The 14,935-nt window shown below is 46.7% G+C and overlaps 1 pseudogene across 1 annotated transcript; it reads right to left on the bottom strand.

Moving 5' to 3' along the window:
- Positions 1 to 9,943: 9,943 nt before the first annotated feature.
- LOC308649300 (growth arrest-specific protein 7-like) lies at positions 9,944 to 10,852 on the bottom strand (annotated as a pseudogene). The gene has a single exon. The product of its transcript is annotated as a growth arrest-specific protein 7-like (transcript).
- Positions 10,853 to 14,935: the final 4,083 nt, after the last annotated feature.

Below are 14,935 nucleotides of genomic sequence, written 5' to 3'. Positions count from 1 at the left end.
CTGATAATTACACACTATATACACATATGGAGTTATAATAATGGGTCTCATATCCAAGTACAAATAGTAGATACAAGTTAAAAATTAAACAGAAATCAACTCTTTGATGTTTTAACCAAATAACTATATCTTAGGGCAGTTGTGAGGACCCAGGGGTGTCATTAAAGTTCTCAGCTGCTATGATCACTACTTTCTCCATGGTCCAAACCTGGGCTGAGGCACCCGGGTCCAAGGCCCATGCAGGCGCAGGTGCACAAACTCCCACCAGCCAGGTGAGACCCAGACAGCTGCCTAGCCCCTGGATTTTAATCCTTCAGGGTCAAGGGGGTGGGCAGAGTGGATTCAGGGGCAGGCGTAATGATAGAAGGTCGGGAGAACTGCTAGTTCTGACCCTCCAGCCTGTGGGATGTGTAAATGGGAGCCCACCAAGCTGGTTCCAGACCTGGACTGAGCACCCTGCAGTGAGGGCGGGGGACTGAGAAGAGGAGCAGAGTCTCATGAGCGAGATCTCATGGTGGTGGCGGTATTGGTGGCAGCAGAGGCCCCGTGGCTGATGAGCGGCGGGCTGTGGTGTTGGTCTTTCGGAGCTGAGGAGGGTGAGAGGGGCTGAAACCAAGGCCCTGGGTGAGGGGAGCGGACAGGCAGGTGGCCCACATCTTTGGAGGAGCCCAGCACACCCCGTGGCTGCGGTGGCACCACCTGATTCGCGATACCTGGACCTGCACCCAGCTGGTCAGCCAGGTCTGCGGCCAGTCCTCCTGGCCAGTCAGACCTCGCACTCGGGAGTGACCACAGGTCCTGCCTCAGTTTCCCAGGTGGAGGGGTGGCGCTGCTGGCCGTGGCAGCTCCACTTTGCTGTGTGCCAGGCACTTAACTTGTGCGCTTCCATGCTCGGACTGCACAGAGAGGTGCAGCGCCCTGCCCAAAGTCACACTGCTGGGACGTGGTGGGATGGGCTTCCAACACCCACGTGGGCCTGCACCCCTTCCTTTCCTCCAGTCCTTCTCCAAGCAGTGCTCACAGCTGGTTCCCTGGGTTCCTAGTGGGCTGCAGAGTGTGTGTCTGGGACCCACTCTGAAGTTGGATGCAGCATGGTATGTGAGTTCCTTGGGACAGGCTTTTTCCACGCCTTTTGTCCGATTCCCAGAAGGTCTTCCACCCCTAAACTATTGGCCCAGTGTGAGAGGGCAGAGGTGGGCTTAGAGTGACCCTTGTACGCCAGGGGTGAGGTCACTAGCCCAACAAAATTGGAATACTGGAGCCGAAGTCTTGCCTCAGGCAAAGGAAAGTTTGATTTCCACTGAAGCACTGATTCTAGTCTGGGACAGTTGGTTGTTAACCCCAGAACCAAGGCCCCTCTCTCTCCTTGGTGTTGAACATTTATCATGTCCACTTGCACACATCACTGAGGGGGGAGGGGAGGCCCAAACCAAAGTCAGACAGAAAGTGGGGACAGCGCTCCCCATCCCTGCAGCTGCCAAAGCCAGAAGGAGGAGAGGAGCCCCCCCGAGGGTGGCCGCCCCACAGTGGAGAGGAGGGGCAGACGACAAGTCCCCATGAACCACAGCACTGCTGCCCGGCCACCACTGCCTTCCGAGGCACTGCCCAGCATCCTCCCTGGTCCTCGGGTAGGCGTGCCTCTCAGAAGAGCAGGGTGCTCATGCTGCCCACCTCACTTGGCTCCTTGACGAAGATCTCAGAAGGACTTGGAGATGTTGGCGACAGCCAACAGGATCCTCATCCCCAAGCCAATGGCACCCAGGAAGGCAGCCAGGACCAAGAGGCCCCAAGGCACAGGCCCCCAGAGTGAGGGGACTCAGCAAGGGGACCCAGTGAGGGGACTCCTGGAGTACCAGGTGGTGGCTGCAGGGCCCCCAGCCCCCCATGCCACCCAGGGTGCCCTGAGCTTCCCCAGCAGCTGGCCGGGCTGACACCAGCTGCCCCCCAGGCTGCGGGAGGCACTTTCGCCCTGATCTTGTACAGTCACGTCAGGGGACTTGGGGGGACCACACAATGCTACCCATGAGCCTGGGTCATTCGCTCAGATCCCAAGGACAAGGGATCAGCCAGTGGCAGGGACCCACGGGTGGCCTGGTGCTGTGGTCCCCTAGCTCCTGAGACGGGGCTTCTCCATCGAGAGCCACTGAATTCCCCACTTTCTGTCACTCAGCAGCCAGTCTGGGCAAATGGGGGGTCACTTCTGGCTCTAGCTGTCCTGAGACACTTGGGCCACAGGGTCCTTTTCTAATTCCTACCCCAGCATGCATTCTCGGGGACTCGTCCCCATGGCCCTCAGCTGCTGGTGGGGAAGAGGGCCTCCTGCCACCTGCACTGAGCAGGCCCAGGCCCAGCTCCTGTTCAACCAGGAAGACAGAAAATCCCAAGGGCACCACCTGCCCACTTCAGCCACTGGGCCTGAGGGGAGGCAGGGAGGCCTCCATCACAGGGGCCCAGGGAGGGCTCAGGAGCCAAGGAACATCACCCAGCTGTGGCACAGGTGGCAGGTACACTGTGCTAAAGATGTGTCCATTCTGCACTGACCCCCCTGTCCCCACGGCCTGGAGCACCTATTCTCAAAGGCAGGTTGAGGCCAGGCAGGGGCCAGAGGCCCCACTGTGTCTCCAGGAAGGTCTTACTGTCCTTACTGGTTTTGTTCCTGGAGAGACCTGCGTTCTCCTCAGTGTTTAGAGCAGCTCAACTCACAGTAGCCAAGCTACAGAACCAGCATAGATGCCTCTCAGCAGTTGGACGGATAAAGAAACTGTGGTCCCTATACACAGTGGAATATTACTCAGGCATAAAGAATGAAATGATGGAAGGTCAATGGATGGAGCTGGAGAGGATCGTGCTGAGTAAGTAAGCCAGTTCCAAAACCAAAGGCTGAGTGTCCTCTCTGACATGCAGATGCTGACTCACCATAGGGGAGAAGAGAAGAGAATCTCATTGGATGAGACAAAGGGAAGGGAGGGGAGGGACTGGGAGAGACTGGGGAATGAATGGATGTCACTTCCCATGTTCACATAGGAACACAACCAGGGACACCCCACAGCAGGGCCAGCCACAGAAATGAAGATCATACCCCGTGGAGGTGACATGGCAGGATGCAGGCGGCTGTCACGGGGAGCTAAAAAGAACAAATTCAGAGACAAACCTGTGTTCCCACCTATGACAAGGGACAATGCGCGATGTCAATCAGTGTCCTCATCAAAGATGAAGCGGGCTCTGCTGGCCTCTGGGAGCCAGTGTGAGGGAGCTGACACTCAGGTCACCAGAGCGGCCCCACCTCCTCAGGCCTTTGCTCCCCACAGGAATGTGGAGCCTCAGAGGCCCGCGGAGACCCTGCCCATCAGGGACAGGGCAGCTGTGGCCTTCAGTCCCCCTGCTGTCTCCTCCCAGGGGCAACATGCACTCCCTTCATCCCATCCTGACTTGTGACGTCATGGGTGGGGACAGACCTGGGGAGCAGGGACAGCCGGCAGCACCTACCTGATAACACAGTGGCCTCGGTTGGAGGCAAAAACCACGATGGGGGCGATGGAAGATTCCAGAGCTCGGTGCAGGGAGGTGAAGCCGTCGATGGCCAGCATGTGCACCTCGTCCACGAACGGCACGCTGGGGACCAGCTCGGACACTCCCTGGTCGATGTACTTGTTCACCACCTTGTTGATCTTGCCTTGGACAGGGTCCCAGCCAGTGTGGGAAATGTCACCTGCTCTCTTCTCCCCACCTCAATTCCCTCCAGATCCAACCCTGCAGCCTGGTTCTCCTACTGGCTCTCTGACCCCAGGCTGGGTACTGGACCCATTCCAGGTTTGGTGTCATTATTTGAAAACAAGAATCATGCCAGGTGTGGTGGCACATGCATATAACCCCAGCAGCCTGGGAGGTTGAGGCAGGAGGATCGCAAATTGGAGGCCAGTCTCAGCAACTTAATAAGGCTCTGAGCAACTCATTTGAGACCCTGTCTCTGAATAAAATACAGAATAAGGCTGGGGACGGGGCTCAGGGGTCAAGAGCCCCTGAGTTGTATCCCTGTATCCTCATCTAAAAAAAAGAAAACAGGCATCATCGCCCCCAAATCCCACAAAAAGCCTTCTGTGGAGCTCTGTGGGGTGCAGTGTCCAGGAGCTGCCCCATCTAGCCCTGAGCCTGATGCTGAGACACCCCACTTGGGAGCCCCAGGGAGATACGTTTTCATATGCAGATTCTCCTCTGCTGCACTCAGTCAAGGAGCCCTTTTGGGGCCCTGCGTGAGAATGCTCAGGTTCATGAACTTTCCATCCAGTGCAGTTAGAATCCTCTCCCCGGGAAACCTGAGCAATGAGGGTCAGAGCAGGCCCAGCCTCAGCTCCAGAACCACCAGCCCCTGCAGAAGAGCAGACCCACCTCAGGTCCCAGCCCTCACTTTCCAAACCAGCGCCCCCTGTCATCAGGTTGGAGCTGTTCCCAAAGAAATGGGATCTGAGACCTGTCCTCCCCAGAGCCATGATCTGTTTCAAAACCGAGTTCAGAGACAGATCCGCTCTTGGCCACTCATGGAGGAGCTTAGGCTGCTGCGAGGCCTCAAGGCAACAGTGGATTCATGTTGAACTTATGTTTTCAGGGAGTAAAGTGGTAATGGGCCTGAGAAGGACATAAAATTGGGGAAGAGCCGGGTGCAGTGGCACACGCCTGTCATCTCAGCAGCCGGGTAGGCTGAGGCAGGAGGATCACAAGTTGGAGGCCAGCCTCAGCAACCTAGCAAGGGCCTAAGCAACTCAGCCAGGCCCTGTCTCTAAATAAAGAATAAAAGTGCTGGGACAGGGCTCAGTGGTCGAGGGCCCCCGAGTTCAATCACCGGCATCAAAAAAAAAAAAAAAAAAAGTCTACAAAGGAGCAAGGGAGACCCACTGCCTGGTGTCAAAGTTGGCACCTTTCTGGGACCTCAAAGGAAGCTGATGCTGACCTTAGTGGGGCCAGAGCACACAGTGTGGCCACGGCTTCTAAAGGGAGTGAAGACTCAGAGCCATGCAGTGGGGGGCGCTCAGAGCCCGGAGAATGTCAGAGGCAGGGCCTCAACTTGGCTCCGGGCCAAGGCTTTGCCACGCATCCTCCCTGTGATCTCTGTCTTCTTTGGCTTCATCAACTGGCCCATCATGGACAGGATGTCTTGTCCCCCTGTAGGAGAGAGGACTTTCTAAGGCTGCTACCAGGGCCCATGCTCCTGCCTCCTGCGGGTCCCTGATGTCACTCAACTTGGAAGCCTGAGGTAGACAGGCCCAGCACAGCTCCCCTGGGAAGGATGAGGGCTCCTGAACTCAGAGGGATCCCTTGGAGGTTTCCTCTGACCTGCAAGAATCAAGCGAAGCCGTGCATGGTGGCACGTGTCTTTAAAAATCCTGGCAATTTGGGAGGCTGAGCTGGGAGGACCGCAAGTTGGAGGCCAGCCTCAGAAACTTAGTGAGGTCCTGAGCAACTCAGCAAGACCCGGTGTCTAAATAAAATATAAAAAGGGCTGTGGACCAGGCTCCATGGGTAAGCACCCCTGGGGTTTAAGCTTCAGTACAAAAAAAAAACTCATATTGGTCTAGAAGTTTCTCGGTGGTGACAAGTAGACAGGGGAAGGCCCAGTGGACCATGAGCCCAGCTAGTGGCCAGGAGAGGGGCTGCAGGAGCTGTTTCTGGCCATGATAGCACAAAGGACATGGGTTTCATCTGCTGGCTCTGGTATCTAAGTCCCTGACAGGGGTCTTTATCACATCAAGGGAGCAGCACAGATGGGGACAGATGACCCTCTCTCCCTCCTTCTGAAGCTTTGCAGGAATTCAAAGGTGCAGGGACAGAAGGCTCCTGTCTGAGGGGAGGCCACGGCTTGCCCTTTATTCTGTGGCAGGATCTAGAAATGTCTCCTCATCTGTTGCCATCAAAAGCCCCTGCTGTGTCCCCCACCCCCCCCACCCCAAGGGCAACTCCCATCAAATGTGCCTGGTGACCTCTACTTTTTCAAATTTTAAAGCATTTCAGTTCCCACTGAGCCATTGAAATACAAGAAAATGTGTGAAGGCCAGTTTTATCAGGTTTTTGTCTCACAAAAATGGGTTTTTAAAAATTTTTTTTTTAAGTTGTAAATGGACACAATTCCTTTATTTTTATTTTTTTATTTTTTATGTGGTGTTGAGGATTGAACCCAGGGCCCCACACATGTTAGGTGGGTGCTCTACCACTGAGCCCCTGCTTCAGCCCAGAAAAATGGTGTTTTTTTTTTTTTTTAATTTAAGTTCTTAAATTAATATTCAGGTATTTGAAAGGTTGTGATATCTTACTGGTCACATTTATTCTTGATTCTTTTTGGTACCAGTAATGGAATTCAGGGGCCCTCAACCCCTGAGCCCCATCCCCAGCCCATTTTATATGTTATTTAGAGACAAGGTCTCACTGAGTTGCTCAAGGTCTGGCTAAGTTGCTGAGGCTGGCCTCCAACTTGTGATCCTCCTGCCTCAGCCTCCTGAGCTATTGGAATATGGTTCATATGTTTAATTAATGAGTTAAATAAAATCACTAGCACATATTTAAATAAGGAAAAGTAAGCCAGGCACCGTAGCACACATCTGTAGCCATAATTACTCAGCATACTGAGGCAAGAGAATGGTTTGAACCCAGGAGTTCCAGGACTGCTTGGGAAACATAGTAAGACCCTGAAAAATAGAAAATGAAAAGGGAAAAGAAAAGTAGAAATGAAGAAAAAACAATAGAGAGAAAAATTTTAAATGTAAAACCCAGGTGTGGTTGTACACACGTATAATCCCAGCAGCAGGCAGGAGGATCGAGAGTTGGAGGCCAGCCTTGGCAACTTGGCAAGACCCTATCTCTAAATAAAATATAAAACGGGCTGTGGATGGGGCTCAGGGGTGAAGTGCCCCTGGGTTCAATCCCTGGTACCAAAAAATAAAAATAAAAAGCCTAAGTTCAATGTGTAGCGGCCATGGTCCCAAAAGACGGAGAGACAGAGACAGACAGAGAGAGAGTGACAGGGAGAGAGAGAGCGAGAGAAGACAATTGAGATGAAGTCCCTGCTGATGTTGGCCCAGATCACTTGGCTGAGGTGTCTGTCACACATCTCCACTGTAAGTGACTCTTTTATTCCTCCATTGAGCACTGGTATGTCAGGCAGGATGACTGAGGGCAAAGCATTCTTGTGAGAATTCTTTGGCATGGGAATTGGGGCTTTTTCCCACACTTGCCTATTCATTCAGTCATTTGTTTACACCAAAATGGCCTTAAGACTGTTTATTTAGACTCTTGGCTACAATCCACCATAACTTTATTTGTTATTCAATTGCCCAATTGTTCCAGCTTTGGCCAATGGGAGCATGTCCAGTGCCTCCTGTGTTCCAGGGAGCAAGGTTCTTTACTGTGTGCTTTTCTCTTTAAGCTCTGCCAAACCCTGGGGAAACCAACACACTCCAGGACCACTAGTGGATCTCCTGCTGCAGGCCTTTATCCAAGAAGCCCCATTCCTTTGATGTGAGAAAGCTTGTAGGAATCAAGAGCTGGCTTGGGCATCCTCAGGCTCCTTGCTGTGCATTATCACTTCTAGGCCTATCACACTCTAACCCCAAGAGCACACTGATTAACCACATTTCCCAAATGTACCCCATCTGGTAAGAATGAGGCAGATTGGGCTTTCATGCTGTCCTCTCCTTCAGTCTTACCACTGGGTCCTTCTGGACTTGGATTACCTATTTGCACAGTAAGGAAGCTTGCTCAATATCCACTTTCCATTGTCCATTTCCAGTGTGCAGAGCCACAGAGCCAGGGTGGCACACAGTCACCGCAGGAGCAACCAGGGAGCCATTGCATGTGGACTCCTTCGGTGCTGCCAACTTGGCTAAGGTCCAGTGATGAGGAGGTCAATGCCTTTAGCTCCTGGCCCTAGATGTTTGGCAGCCCTGCGGTTTAGGGAAAACCTACATAAAAGAAACTCATCTAACTTTGATAGACTTCAGTATTTCTTAAATTTTGCAAACACAATCTTGGTTTTATTCATCTAGTATCAGTGAATATCACATGAACTACAGAGTATAATTTTTTTAGCTATTTGATTTTATACACCCCTTCCAATAGTATATTTTATATGATTTTATACATTCCATTTCCAACTAGTACCAAAACCATAAAATATTCAGAAGCATGAAAATATATTTTTTAATTGTGCAAGCTTTTTCACATATTAAACTCAGAACTTCAATTTGTCCTTCAACATGCTGGACTGCTAAAATTTGAAGGTTATGTCACCTTAAAATTTACTTGTATGGACATGACTTTATTATAGCCACTCTCTTTAAGGTAAGAAGATTAAAGAAGTAGATTTTTTTATGGTTTGCTTTAGTATATTATATATCTTTTTAAAATAAACTATAAGAAAGCCATTCTAATTCAGTGGAAGAGATGCTGAAAGATTCAAGATTAACATCCATTCTTAGCAATGGAAAATGGAGGGAAAGATCCGTGAATTGTGCTCATAGAATTCTACCCCCATGGGAGACGGAAGGGCCAAGCCAAAAGCCATCAGTGGGAAAGATGAAGAAAGGTGGGCTTTCAGGGCAGGAGTTTCTGGCTAGAAGCTGTTCCTTGCTCACTGGGTCAATTTTTTCTCCCAGCTCCCTCAGGCTGATTCTCTAGGCTAAGATGATGGGGATGGTGTTTGCTGTAGTTGAGAAAGAAAGTGGCAGGCTGAACCCAGGGGTAGGGCTGAAAAGCTTCCCAAGTCACGCTTGGCTCAGGCTTCTCCAGGGAAGATGGGCAGAGAGAAAGGAGGTGCTGGCACCAAGCGAGGGCTCTGGCAAGTTCAGAGGAGCTGGAGGCCCAGGTGCCAGGACATGCCTGGATAGCAAAGAGAGTCTTCAATGCCCATACAAGGGACAGCAGTCCAAACCCTATCATGCATAAGCAGATGGAGTCCAATAAAGACTTGCCCTAACCTGTCTCCCATGTGGGACTGACCTAGCCCTATTAAGCCCTTGGTGGGCAGCCTGGGAAAGCAGGGATCAGGGTAGCCCAGTGTTGGACAGGACACTATGGGAGACAGACCCCGTGTAGTTTCTGGCTCATCTCCATCTCTCAAAGGTTTTGGACATGCACACAGATGGAGGAGGTCTCCCTGGTGGAGAACTTTGGAAAGCTTCCTCTAGTGAGACTGGGCAGGGGTGGCAGGGTGGGGGTGGGGAATGCCTTGAGAAAGCAGCTGAGGAATGGAGGGATCAGGATTTTCCAGAGACTTAAGAGATGATGCCTGGTCTGATAGGAACCGTGATTCAATGCCCCGACTTGGGGCTATTTGCCGAATGAGGTAGCTCCATCCTGACCTCTCTGGGCAGGGTTGGTCAGGGATGACAGAAATCAGGCCTTCCCAAGACCCACAGGCATGAAAAGTGGCCAAGAAAAGCCAGATTTGGGCTCCCAGAATGCAATGAGAAAAACAGAGAGAGGGCCATAAAGGATTCTAGGTGCAGGCTGAGCTGACAGCGCCTTCTATCCAGGATTCTGATCCTGACATTGGCCTGGAGGCAGAGACAGCCCTTCCCTGATCTTCCAAAGCCCCAGAGATAAAGATACCAGCTGGAGGATGGGCTTTGGGGCATCCAAGGGCACAAGTATGTGACGGCCACCCCTATGGAACTCAGCAGGGACCACAAAGTTCCAGCCTCAGTTTGTTCTGAGAGCAGCAAGCACGGCACAGGGTTTGGGGGTCTTCAGTCTTGGAAACAAGGGTGGGGTTGCAGGTCTGTCTTCTTGGCCTGGGAATATTTGGGATTCCCCAGCTGGGCCATCCAGATCACCCTTCTGGAATTGCCAGCCCTCTCCTCTCTCCTTATTGGGCAGGAGAGTGGGTAGGAGGGCAGCTTCATTCAGCAGGAGTCCCAGCCCCTCTCCTGGGCAGGACCCCGGGGCCGCACAGGCATGTCTACATCTCCATGTCCACGGGGCGAATGTTGCCGTTTTTGTGCTCTCTGACCCACAGCTCTCTGTCTTTGGTCGGGTCCACTTTTCGAAGCAGTTGGTCCACAGGCTCGACTGTGCTTTGGTTGAACATGTCTGTCTCATGCCACAGCTGTGTGTACTGACACAGATGTTGCCGGATCATCTCCACCCTCTCCACCTCCAGCCACTCCAGCTCCAAAGTGGTGGTCACCATCTCTTCAAACCACTTGGACTGGGCCTGGTTGTAGAGGCCCACACAGCACATGAGGTCATCGCCAGCCTGTGTGGACTTTCTCCATGCCTTCTTGATGTCCTCCTCTGTCTTGCTGCTCAGCTTGATCTCCAGCTGCTGGGTCTTCATGTCCAGGTCTCTCTGCCACTCTGTGAGGGCTTTCTGGGCCTTCTCCACTGACGTGTAGTGGCTCGTGAGCTGCTTGCGGAGGTCAGTGATATGGTGGTCACACTTTTTCATGTCTTTCTTGAAGTTCTCATGAAAGTTCATTAGGGGCTTCTCTACCTTGCTGTGAAGCTTGGCAGAGAACTTGAGATGAGCCTCTGCTTCATCTGCCAGACTCTTCTTCACCTGGGCCCAGGTTTCTCCCAAGGAGCCTTCCTCTTATGCAGCCAAGGAGTTCTGAGAGAGCTTAGCCAAGTTCTTTGCATATTTTTCTTCAATCTTTATCCTCTCTTGGGTGAAGTCAGACATTTCTTTCTGCATTTGTTTGCCTTTCAGTTGCTTTTGGAGCAGCAGTTCGAACACAGCCAACTTGCCATTGCCTTGGGGATCCTTCTTTTCAGCCCAGAAGTAGTCACAGTAGCTCCACTCAGTTGGCTTTAGCAGTTGCTATTCAGGCATGGTGTCTGGGTGAGGGAATGTCATGCAATTTATCATCTTATCTGTGGGGTCAATTTTATTTTCAAGATTATATATTTTGTCTTCATTGCCTGAGGTTCTATCTTCCAAATGGTCTTGTCTGTTGGTGATACTTTCCATTGAACTTTTAAGTTGGTTTAGTGATTCCTTCACTTCAAGGATTTCTTCTTTATTTCTTTTCAGGACCTCTAATATATCTTTACAGAAGTGATCTTTTATCTCCTTAAGCGAATCTGTTATTTTACTGCTTAACTCCTGTGCCTGCTCTCTTATATTATTCTTTACATTGTAGAACAGTTTTACTAAATACATCCTGAATTCCTTCTCTGACATTTCTTTGATGGATTCTCTTATGTGAGAAGCTTGGTTTGTTTGGAGCACTTTATTCCCTTGTTTTTTCATTTTGTTTGTGTGTCTTTCCATCTAGCCATGTGGATCTGAGGCAGGATAGTTTCTACTCTGTAGATTTGAAGTGTCCCTGAAGGTTTCCAGAAACTGGCAGATCTAGGCTCTGGTTTCTGCAAGCTCTGCCACACTGCAGGACCCAGAAGGCTCACCAACCAAGGACAATGGATTAACTCTGGGCAAAGAAGTAGATTTTGAATGAGTCAAGAACATAAAGAATTGGGCTGCACAGCACCCTGTACTCAAAGCAAGACAGTGAGGAATGTGAAGATTGAAGATCAAGGGTAAGGCAAGCCATGGGACAAATCAAGAAAGTCATCAAGGACAAAAGGAGCCAGTCACTAGAAAGCAAGTTAATGCAATAGATCAAATTCCAGAATCCTGGAAAACTATGAACCTAAAATATTAAGCAAGTTGATGGGGAAAGGCAGACATACAAAAGCACCAATATGGGAAAATGGGATTGGAGTACAAATATGAGCCCTAGTAAAAAAGCACTTGCCACAAATGTCTGCTATAATAAATACCTTTACAAATAAAAGTCTTTTTACTGGAACAGGTGGTAATTACAGGCAAGGCTATTCCAAAGTCTAAAGGCTTCACCTAGTAAATCGTTCATCTGAATAGAAAGCTAAATAAAAATGTAACAGTAAATCCACTCTCATATATAATATTAATACACCAATAAAAATCTGAATATATTAAGAAAATCACAAAAGAAGGAAGGAAGGGAAGGAGGAAGAATGTATTTTAGACAAATGCAATAATCATCTCAAAAGGCAGGAACCTTCCAAAAGCTCACTGGAATTTGGAAAAAGAAGGATTCGATTGTTTTGTATGGTGGGATCTCCATTTCCTTTCAATATGGCCATTTAAAATTTTTTTTTTGATTTTTTTATTTAGTGTTTCTAAATCAGTAAATTTTGTTTGTGATTATTTTTCTATTCATTATATGTGTCTAAAATATATACAGCAGAAACACTATGCTTTACACTAAATACATCATGCATTTATTATTAATTTATTATTAATATAATTCATAAAAATATTTTAAAAATTATAAGTTGTTGATGGATCTTTATTTTATTCACTTATGTGCAATGTTGAGAATTGAACTCAGTGCCTCACACATTCTAGGCACGTGCTCTATCACTGAGCCATAACCCTAGACCCTGTAAATATAACTTTAATGGTTAAAAATATGCATCAACTTTCCAATATTGACCTTGAAAGTGAAATATATTTTCCTGGTAATATAGAGCTTATTTAGTCAATTTTTATATCATGTTTTGTAGTTTTTTAAACTCTAATTTTCACTTCCAATATGATAATAAAATCATTGGTTAAATATTGTGTTATGGCTTCTTTTTCTTTTATATTAAAGGATTGATTTTACAAAATAGGATTTAAATTAAATAATACACAATAATTACAAATTACGTCGTAGGATCAAAATTATGGCAACTCTATCAGGATTACAAGCTGCTTTTAAAAAGCCAAACAAAATTGGAATAGAAGTTCACTTAACACTTAACTGTAATTCTTGTGAATGTCTTGGTAAAAGAAAGAAACTCATTCATTACTGAAGTGAAGCAGGACTTCGAGGTTGGAGTGTTTGTCCTCACTGGTGACAAGCCAGCATTGCACTCTCCCTCCACTCATGGTAAGGCATCAGGTTTCCTTGGAGATGCATCCGGGGTTACACTGCTCTGTGCCCTGACACCTTCTGAGTTCATTTTGAAATGAAGAAACACAGAAGCTACAGCCATATGAGGTGGAGCCTCCTGGAGTTCTTGAGAGTTTTCTCTGTCATATACTAATGCATTTATTATGAGTAATTTGAAGTTTTTGAGGAACCATAATAGGAAATGTATTGACTATTGTTCCAGGGCTGTAACAGTGTTTGAAAGCTACCTACCCCTTGAATCCCCCTACTGAATGACCAAAGTTTTTTTTTTTTTGAAAAGAATTTCAAATTAATTCTTGATTCTCCTTTCCTTTAACTCAATCTTTATAATTATGACATTCTTTATTATTAATAAAGAATTAAATTGGGCTGAGGTTGTGGCTCAGAGGTAAAGTGCTCTCCTAGCATGCGTGAGGCATTGGATTCAATACTCAACACTACACAAAGTAAAATAAAGACATTGTGACCATCTGTAACTAAAAAATAAAATATTTTAAAAGAATTAAATCTAATTAATTACAATTAAATCTAAATCTAATTATTTAAGCATATTACATAAAAGTTTTTAAAAAATAATTTTGTATTATATAACAAGAGATGGGAAAAACCTATAGTATGGTTACAGCCAATTTGTTTTCCAGCAAGGACAAGTTTCTTCTTCATTCATAATTCTGCTCAAATTCCTTTCAAAGAAAGTAATCTTCAATATCTAATTTCTGGTTGTGATCCAAACTCATGAATACTTGTGAAAGACTGAAAGATTTGTAAGTGCATAAAATAACTATTCAGAGATACAACCTCTATTCAGTGTTCTTCAAATAATTTTAAAAATATCTAGTCACATTTTTAAGCCTCATCTTTTACTAAGTACTTATCTTCACCAAGAGGGCATAGCATTATGCTTTCTAAAAAATGAAGAGGAAGAGGAGGGGCAGGAGAGGCAGGAGTGTGGACTTCAAAAATTTTGGAACTAGATTGAAAGAGAACATTGAAAAAGAGAAGAAATTATTGTTGAAATTTTGGATACCAATGTAAATAGAGTTTGCTAATAGGGACTATATGAATATAAGTTTTTAAGTGAAAATGTAAAGAGGAACAGAAAGACATGCAAATAATGAAAATCAGTTAGGGATTTCACCAAATTACAGATACAAATACTTTTATGATACATTTTTCAATTAAATTTTTGCTGAGTCTTTTCATGACCTCTGTTAATATATGAGAATCATGGTTGAAAATGCCAGCTTTTGGCTTAAGCATCCTAAATAAATAAATGATGTACAGTTTTATTTATTCTGTTATCAATTAAAGAAAACAATGGTCTTCCTTATGGGAAAACAGCCACCTTTCCTTGTGTTTTAGTGTATGGTTGTCCCTTTGTATTCATGGAAGGGTGGCTCCAAGCCCACCCCCCCCATACACAGAAAAAATCTGCTGAATTTCAAGGTCCTTATGTACAATAGTGTTATATGTTTATATGACTTACTGCACATCCTCCAGTATACTTTCAGTCATTTTTACATTAATCATAACATGCCGATACATTTTATTGGGATGTTATATTTTATTGGGATGTTCAATATTGTTTAGGAACTAGTGTCTAGAATAAAAGTATGTACATGTATAGTGATGATTGCATTTATTTTCAGATTTCTTCAAACTCATCATTGACTGAATCTACTCGTATATAACCTGAAGGTATTCAGGACTGACTGTACTTCAAATGACATATAGGATTATAATTAAGATATTAAATGTTATAACTTTCTCCATAAATACAGTATTTTAATAATCCCAAGTTACTATATCACATTTTATTATCCTAAATCATACAATGTTTTATTTATGTGATCAGACTACTATAGAGAATGTTATTAGTACATGGCCAACACTGCTAGATGCTTTGGATATGATGCCACATATTAAAGTTGATGCTAACATCTAACACCCACAGTTAAAGACTAAACAGTCTCTTAGTAAAATTTTATTAATTGTTAATGATACAAATG

The sequence above is a fragment of the Spermophilus citellus genome (genome assembly GCF_964194105.1).
Source record: "Spermophilus citellus genome assembly, chromosome: 5".
Classification (NCBI taxonomy): Eukaryota; Metazoa; Chordata; class Mammalia; order Rodentia; family Sciuridae; genus Spermophilus; species Spermophilus citellus.
The sequence above is the reverse complement of the archived record's forward strand: the minus strand, read 5'-3'. Positions and strand labels throughout refer to the sequence as shown.